Genomic DNA, 9,432 nt, shown 5'->3' on the forward strand with positions numbered 1-9,432 from the left:
GGTTAACCGGTGCCTTTTCTGTTAAATTTTATTTTTCTTGCAATAATATTAAAAAAAACACCATGTTATTCCAGCAATAATAACCTGTAATTCCAGCAATAATATCAAATAAAATAATTAATAATATTATTATTATATTATTATTGCAATTACTAATAATAATATTATTATTAAATATTATAATTAGATACAAATAATATTAAAAACAAGAATTCATATATGTATAGATATAAATATTCCCAAACGCAATACAATAAAAAAAATAAAAAAATAAAAAAGTGTTATATATATATATACAAATGATAGTAAGGAAATAATGAATAATAATATAGTTAAAAAGTTAACATAAATTTACAATTAAAATGACATTTACATGTTGAAGGTGATAAAAGACGCCAACATGTCACGAACTTCATTAAGTTCCTTGATTGTCAACGGACCATCCTTTTGTACCTTGCAAAACTTGAAATACAAAAAAATTATGTTAGAATTAATTAATTAGGCAAAACAATATGTATTTTATCAAATATGACCTATATGGCTTCTATTTAGCCCATTTCCTACATTTCTTATCAAATGAACTATTTCTTTCTCATAACATGTCAATGTCACCTAGTTTTATGTGTCTAAGCCCTAAAATTGAATCAAAAGAGCATTTTATTAAAATTTAAGACGATTTTTACTCAAAATGGCCCGAATATGGCCTATATGACTTTACTTTGCCCATTTCCTAAATTTCTTATCAAATGAACTTTATTGATCTCATAACATGTCAATATTATCTAGTTATAGGTGTATAAGGAAAGAAATCACTTCAAAAGAGCATAATAACACAAAATGGCCCAAATATGGCCCATATGACTTTTATTCAGCCCATTTTCTACCTTTCTTATCAAATGACCCATTTATTTCACATAACATGTCAATATTGGATAATATTACGTGTCTAAGGCTAGAAATCACATCAAAATAGCATTTCATTAAGTTTTAGGACGCATTTTACTCAAAATGGCCCAAATATGGCCTATATGACTTCTATTTAGCCCATTTCCTACATTTCTTATCAAATGAACTATTTCTTTCTCATAACATGTCAATGTCACCTAGTTTTATGTGTCTAAGCCCTAAAATTGAATCAAAAGAGCATTTTATTAAGGTTTAAGACGATTTTTACTCAAAATGTCCCGAATATGGCCTATATGACTTTACTTTGCCCATTTCCTACATTTCTTATCAAATGAACTTTATTGATCTCATAACATGTCAATATTATCTAGTTATAGGTGTATAAGGAAAGAAATCACATCAAAAGAGCATAATAACACAAAATGGCCCAAATATGGCCCATATGACTTCTATTCAGCCCATTTTCTACCTTTCTTGTCAAATGACCTATTTATTTCTCATAACATGTCAATGTTGGGTAATATTAGGTGTCTAAGGATAGAAATCACATCAAAATAGCATTTCATTAAGTTTTAGGACTTACCTCATCAAGCTGTTGACTGTTCGTACAATGAGTCACTATGTCAAGCATAAATCTCATCACATACAAAGCACAATCAAGTCCATTTTCTTGTTGTGCGCACTAGCATATGACGAACAAATCACATCAGTGAAACATGCAAAGGAAATTAGCAAATATTTACTAACATAGATTTTGAAGATAATCACAATATCATGTAAATTACCAACGGTGACTTCCATGTTGGACCCTGAGGAGCACGACAATGTAGCTTCTTCATAACACTGTAGTAAATAAAGTAAATTCAAATTTGATTATTCTTTTGACTACCAAATTAGTTATTATTAGCAATAATCATCACTAGGTAGCTATATATGTTTACTTTTGCAATATAGACTTCACTAGCCATTTCTCCGATGATCGAGCTGAATCAAGGTGATAAATTGTGTTATTGGAATTACAAATCACCATGAGGCTCCAATGCTCCTTACATAAGTTCACAATAGACAAGAAAATTAATATTTAGGAGTCAACATATAATGAGGCCAAATCGATTGAATTTGACATGGTTAGACTTACTCTCTATAACATGGGGCGAATATGAACTTGTCTCCCGCACGCGCTGATTCCCTGATACTCTGTTCAACATACAACACGTCACGGGGGTTGCCTATGATTCTAGTAGTGGATAACTTCTCGGGGCATAACCACCCAACTTTACAAGGATAATCAGTTTTAGTTAAGTGCTCCTGTAGTGCTCTGCGTGCATGAACATTGAATAATTAATCACACGTAGGATAATCACCATAAATTTGAATAACTTGAAAAAAGTGTAGATTATGTGGGCATTGAAGTACCTCATGAATGTTTGAATGAGGGAAATGTTAAGCTTTGCACCACGTAGAAATTCCTTCATATCTTCTTTGCTGATCCATGCAACTACATCCTCATCATAGTGGAACATTGCCTTAGGAAGTGCAACTTCCTTGGGATCGACCAAATGAAGAGCACGGTTGTGAAGAAAGGTCATGTCAGCAGAGAGCGATTGAAGAACAATGTCTTCAACAAGTGGAGTAAGTTGCATGGGTGAACCTTTCGAAGAGTGCAACTTCGACGCCTGTTCACTCTTGGACCGTTGTTCACTTAGTTTCTTGTTAGGTTGATCAATGCTTTTAGGCTTCTCCACCCTCTTTCTCTTTGAATTTTTCCTTCCATGCGAAATCTGATATAGTTTGAGAAAGAATAAGTTTATAAGTTGAGAAATGAAGAAAATAGGCATATTAAAAGTTATTTTGGCTTAAAATGGTTTTATTTTGATGAAATGGACCCATAAACTTAGAAATTAGCTTCTTTTATGTAGTTTCAACTCACAATCACTTATAAATATTTAATTATGAGATGGTTTGAGAAAGAATAAGTTTATAAGTTGAGAAATGAAGAAAATAAGCAAGTGAGAAGCCATTTCGGCTCAAAATGGCTTTATTTTGATGAAATGGACCCAAAAACTTAGAACTTAGCTTCTTTTATGTCATTTAAAGTCACGATCACTTATAAATATGTAATTATGAGATGTTTTGAGAAAGAATAAGTTTATAAGTTGAGAAATGAAGAAAATAGGCAAGTGAGAAGCCATTTTGCCCAATAAAGCTTTATTTTGATGAAATGGAGCCAAAAACATAGAAATTAGCTTCTTTTACGTCATTTAAACTCACATTAACTTATAAATATGTAATTATGAGATGGTTTGAGAAAGTATAAGTTCATAAGTTGAGAAATGAAGAAAATAGGCATGTGAGAAGCCATTTTGGCTCTAAGTGGCTTTATTTTGATGAAATGGACCCAAAAACTTAGAACTTAGCTTCTTTTATGTCATTTCAAGTCACAATCACTTATAAATATGTAATTATGAGATGTTTTTAGAAATAATAAGTTTATAATTTGAGAAATGAAGAAAAGAGGCATGTTAGAAGCCAATTTGGCTCAAAATGGCTTTATTTTGATGAAATGGACTCAAAAACTTAGAAATTAGCTTCTTTTATGTAATTTCAAGTCAAATTCACTTATAAATATGTAATTATGAGATGGTTTGAGAAAGAAAAAGTTCATAAGTTGAGAAATGAAGAAAATAGGCATGTGAGAAGCCATTTTGGCTCTAAATGGCTTTATTTTGATGAAATGGACCCAAAAACTTAGAACTTAGCTTCTTTTATGTCATTTCAAGTCACAATAACTTGTAAATATGTAATTATGAGATGTTTTGAGAAAGAATAAGTTTATAAGTTGAGAAATGAAGATAATAGGAAAATGAGAAGCCATTTTGCCCAATATGGCTTTATTTTGATGAAATGGAGCCAAAAACATAGAAATTAGCTTCGTTTACGTCATTTCAACTCACATTAACTTATAAACATGTAATTTTGAGATGTTTTGAGAAAGAATAAGTTCATAAGTTGAGAAATGAAGAAAATAGGCATGTGAGAAGCCATTTCGGCTCTAAATGGCTTTATTTGGATGAAATGGACCCAAAAACCTAGAATTTAGCTTCTTTTATGTCATTTCAAGTCACAATCACTTATAAATATGTAATTATGAGATGTTTTGAGAAGTAATAAGTTTATAAGTTGAGAAATGAAGAAAATAGGAAAGTGAGAAGCCATTTTGCCCAACATGGCTTTATTTTGATGAAATGGTCAAATACAAGCTCATTTAAGTCATTTATGGTCATTTTCGCCTACTTATGCTCCTATATACATGATAACTAAACTATATTTGCAGTGAAACTATTACTAACTTTTAATCATACTACCTCAATCTAAAATTCCTTCGTTGTGGTCTGATCGCATATAACCTGCTTTGTTGTCTATGTCATTTAGTACAACAGGTCTAGGAACAGTGAAAGGTGCAGAATCATCAAACACAACATATTCTTCCTCATTCTCAACATCTCCAATGCCTAGGACCGTACGCAAGCCACCGTACTATATCGGTCACATTAGTATCATCTAATCGACTCATTACTCGATCACGAAACCAATTAACAAACCTCTTATTATGCAACTGCATAAGTGCCCTTTCACCTTTCGATGGAAATTCGTCACGCAAACTAGCCATGTGCTCGTCTAAATATGGGTGCACATCTGAAACATGGTGCAACACATAAAGGTGTGCTCTTGTAAGAACTGATCTCGGTCAGGTGACATTCGTTTCGACCCAATTGTGCCATGACCATCAAGTCTACCTTCATGTCGAGAAGTAGAAAGACCAATAGGTTGAGCAAGGGCTATGTAGTCCGCCACAAAGTTACCTATCTCCTCACCCACGGTCCCTTGCATCATACTTCCTTCAAGGTGAGCCCGGTTCCGTACTTTATCTTGTAATGTACCCATGTGTCTTTCAAAAGGGTAGCACCACCTCATGAACACTGGACCGCACAACTTAATCTCACGCACCAAATGAAGAACCAGATGAACCATTATGTCAAAAAATGAGGGTGGGAAATACATCTCAAATTTGCACAAAGTCACAACCACATCTGCTTGCAAAGCATCTAGTGTACAAGGATCAAGCACTTTGCTACAAATTGTATTGAAAAACGAACAAAGGCTTGTAATCGCTTCCCTCACGTGCTTCGGTATAATACCACGAATTGCAATCGGTAGGAATACTTGCATCATAATGTGACAATCATGGGATTTCATACTTGTCAGCTTCAATTCTCCATTCAAGGTTAAAAATCTTTTCATGTTAGATGAGTACCCTGATGGAACCTTAATGCTTTACAGACATGCACAAAACATACGTTTCTCTACCCTTGACAATGTATAGCAAGCCGGGGGTAAATAATTCTTTTCATCCTTCCCTTTGCCCTCAACTTTCTTCTTTGACGCATCTGTGGCCTTTCCCTTTCCCTTGCTCTTCTCCTTCCCTTTTTTCGAAACATTTTCATCTTCTTTTCTCGGTTCCTTCCCCTTTCTAACCTTTTCCTGAGGCCACAATTCTGGACGAATCTCCATCTCTTTCAAATCTAACCGTGCACCCTTTCCGTCCTTTGTTTTGCCTTGGATATTCATAAGCGTTCCCAAAAGAGCATCACACACATTCTTCTCTATATGCATCACATCAAAACAGTGCCTAACGTCATGTTCTCTCCAGTACGGAAGCTTCCAAAAGATTGATTCTTTCTTAAACAGAGCAGCTGAGACCACAGTTTTTTCTGATTTTCCAAACATCGTTCGAATCCCTTTCACCCGAGCACAAATCTCAACACCAATCAATGGTCTAAGCGTAGTATCCTCTTCCACTGTTCCATCAAAAGCCTTTTTCTGCCTACGGTACGAGTGATCACGCCTAAGGAACCTTCGAGTCCGCAAGTAGACATCTTTGCGAGAATGAGTAAGGTATACGCTTGATGTGTCATCAATACATATGGGGCATGCTTTTTTCCCTTTGACCTTGTACCCACATAAGTTTCCATGTGCAGGGAAGTCATTCATGATCCACATAAGGGCTGCACGCAATGTGAACACCTCGTTTTGATGAGCATCGAAAACGGAAACCCCTTCGTCCCACATCTTTCTCAAGTCGTCAATAAGCGGCGCAAGGTAAACATCTATGTCGTTTCCAAGTTGCGTAGGCCCCGTTATTAGCAATGAAAGCATTACATACTTACGTTTTATGCACAACCAAGGAGGCAAATTATAAATCACTAAAAGTACCGGCCATGTGCTGTGTTGGGTACTAAGAGTGCCAAATGGATTCATCCTGTCCGTGCACAACCCAAGCCTTAAATTTCTGACTTCATCACCAAATTTCTCAAACTTCTCTAATGATTTCAACACTATCAACCACATTCACGTTATTACAATCAACACAAGGACAATAAAGACCTTTGCCACCTAGTTTGCGTTGATAAGCTAAAGCCCTCTCGAAAAACTCTTGAACCCCATTCCAAAATTCCAATGTATCGCATCTACCATACATCCAACCACGATCCTTCTCCATTTAGTAAATTGTCTCTAAACATATATAGCAACATATAATGAATAATGTGTAATTGCTACATATTTTATGTAAATCAAATTCAAGTACAAAACGTGAATATACCATTCATATAGTGAAAAAATGCATGTTTCCAAAAGGTCCTTATCACTCCAACCTAACCCATCCTTGAATTTCTACTCTCACTAGTGAATGTATGTCAACTTTCCAATTTTAAGGAAAATCCGGCAGCATTTCCCCCTAGTTCTCCAAGTACATGATGTAGATAATTAATTACCCACATATGTACCCAGAGAACATAGTGAGGAAATGGTAAGCCAAGATGTTCCTTAAAATCGAAAAGAAAACATACATTCACCACCTAAGTGAGAGTACACATTAAAGAACAGTCCCCAACCGGGGACTATTCAAGACTTTCTCCTAATGAGAAAGCCTTGAACGGGTATCTAGGCATATGTTGATGCAAGTATTCTATATATTGTTGTATTTATTTGCAATTAAATAATACACAAGTTGCAATATCATGAATAAAATTTTATTAAATGGATAAATAGAAAGAAATATAGCTTAGTAAAGTTTATAAGTCATACCAATATAGCAAGTACAATGGATGTACACTTATGAACTACCCACTTGAGCTCAATATGTAGTCTTCAAGCTAAACTCGTGCTTCAATTCACATATGAATCTATTTAAAAAAAAAAAAAACAAAAATTAGCAACGTCACTAATTCTCTAATATATTCACAATTCTCTAATTTATTCACAACTAATTAAGTGGCAATATTACTATTTCTCTAATTTATGCACAATTCTCTAATTTAATCACAATTCTCTAAATTATTCACAATTCTCTAAATTATTCACAATTCTCTAATGTAATCACAATTCTTTAATTTATATACAATTCTCTAATTTATTCACAACTAATTAGTAGCAAGGTCACTAATTCTCTAATATATTCACAATCACCCATTAAAACAACCTAAAATTACACATTAAAACATACCAAAATTCAACTAATTAAGTAACATTTTTACTAATCTCTATTATATTCAAAATTACTCATTAAATCAGCCTCAATATAACCCATTAAAACATACAAATTTTTCAACTAAGGAACAAGGTAATGCAAAATTACTCTAATCTATAATATGTATTCAAAATTACTCTAAACATACAAAATTACTCTAATCTATAATATGTATTCAATATTTCTCAATAAACAACCAATGCAAAAATTAAAAAAATTAGGGTAAAATTATATTCAATCCTTGACTTTAATTTTCTTAACAATAATTGTTCAAAATGCTATTGAAAATAATAGAATTACATATTTCAAAATAATTGTTCAATTTTTAACAAAAAAATAAAAACTTACCCTAAACTAGTTGGAGGTGGAAGAAGCTAAGGGGAGGAGAGATTGAGGACGACCCTCGATGGTGGGGGTAGCAACGGTGGTGCGCACTGGTGGTGGCAGCGCGGCGGTGGAGTGGTGGAGGCGGTGCGCACTGGTGGAGGCAGCAGCTGTTGTTTTCGAACAATGCTGGTGGAGGCAGCAGCTGTGAAAGAGAAAGAAAGGGGAAAGAGAAGGGTAGGGGAGAATTGAAAGAGAAGGGCGGTGGTTTTCGACAATGCTGGTGGCCGGTGAAGGTGGCGGCTGTGGTGGAGGGAAAAAGGGGGAGGGTTCGTTTCTCAGTTGATGAAACAGTGAAGGAAGTCGAAGAAGGGAAATGAAAGAGAAAGAGAGGAAGGAGAAGGTAAAGGCGGGTTTTTTTTTGTTTGAAAAGGCACCGGTTCATTTGGCACCAGTTCAAACCGGTGGCCTTTACATTTTTGCCACCGGTTCAAACTGAACTGGTGCCATATGTCTAGCCCGGTTTAAAGCTGCTTCATTCTTAGCCTTTTTGCCACCTGTTTGCCTTGAACCGGTGGCAATATTGGGGTGCCCTTTGCTATTTTTCTACTAGTGTTACTTGGTCAAATCAGGGGTTACTTGGTCAAGGGTTATTCGATCGGTCAAGGGTCACTCAGTCAGTTTGGGGTTACTCGGTCAGGGGTTACTCGTGTTTTGGCATGTGTCAGCCATGCCAGTCACATAGAAAAAGCTTTGTATATATTGAGTTAGTGGACAGAGTTTAATTATTTTTAAAATGTGGTGGCTAGTGACTCAAGTAGATATGAGGAAAAAAATTGACTTAATGTAGGGATTGATTATCAGTACTTCATTGATTGAGTTGAATTATATTTAAAAACTTTACATTCAATTTAAGAATAAAAAAATTGTCTTTAAAGTAGATATCATTATTTTAAGAGATTAAAAATGCATGATTAAGACATCTATGTAAGTAAATTCATTATTACTCATTAAATCGTTTTATCTTAAAATTTTGTAAAATGAATATAAGTAATAAGATTTGTAAGTCATGCATCGCACGGGTGCTATGCTAGTTAAAGAATTAATTTAAGGAAAATACACAACATTGCCATGAGATTTTGTATCTATATAAATTAAAGAATTAATTTAAGAAGAATATATGAGTATAGTAGCTCTTTGCCCGAGCAACGCTCTGTATTACTATAAAAAAAAATTATTTTATAAACAGTTACTCTAAGTTTGTATTTCTTTATAGGTTTTGTATACATTTAAACATCTATTTACGTTATCAAAATATTATAGATAAGACACGCTGATATAAGTATCTCTATTTTTGTAGTTTGCTGACAAATAATGAATTTTTTTTTTTTTTTGAACGAACAAATAATGAATTTAAAATTGAATTAGAATCCCTTTTTTTTAGTAGGAAATGAACAATTCATTTGATAGAATAACAAATGAAGATTCAAGGGAATGTAGAATATTTTCGAATTTTAATATATAATTAAAAACTTTTTTTTTATTTTTATGATCTTTTGTTTGCCACAATAAATTCAGTTGAATTTATTTAGAAATTTGAAGGGTAAAAATTA

Source organism: Chenopodium album, chromosome 11 (assembly GCF_948465745.1).
Source record: "Chenopodium album chromosome 11, dcCheAlbu1.1, whole genome shotgun sequence".
Lineage (NCBI taxonomy): Eukaryota > Viridiplantae > Streptophyta > Magnoliopsida > Caryophyllales > Amaranthaceae > Chenopodium > Chenopodium album.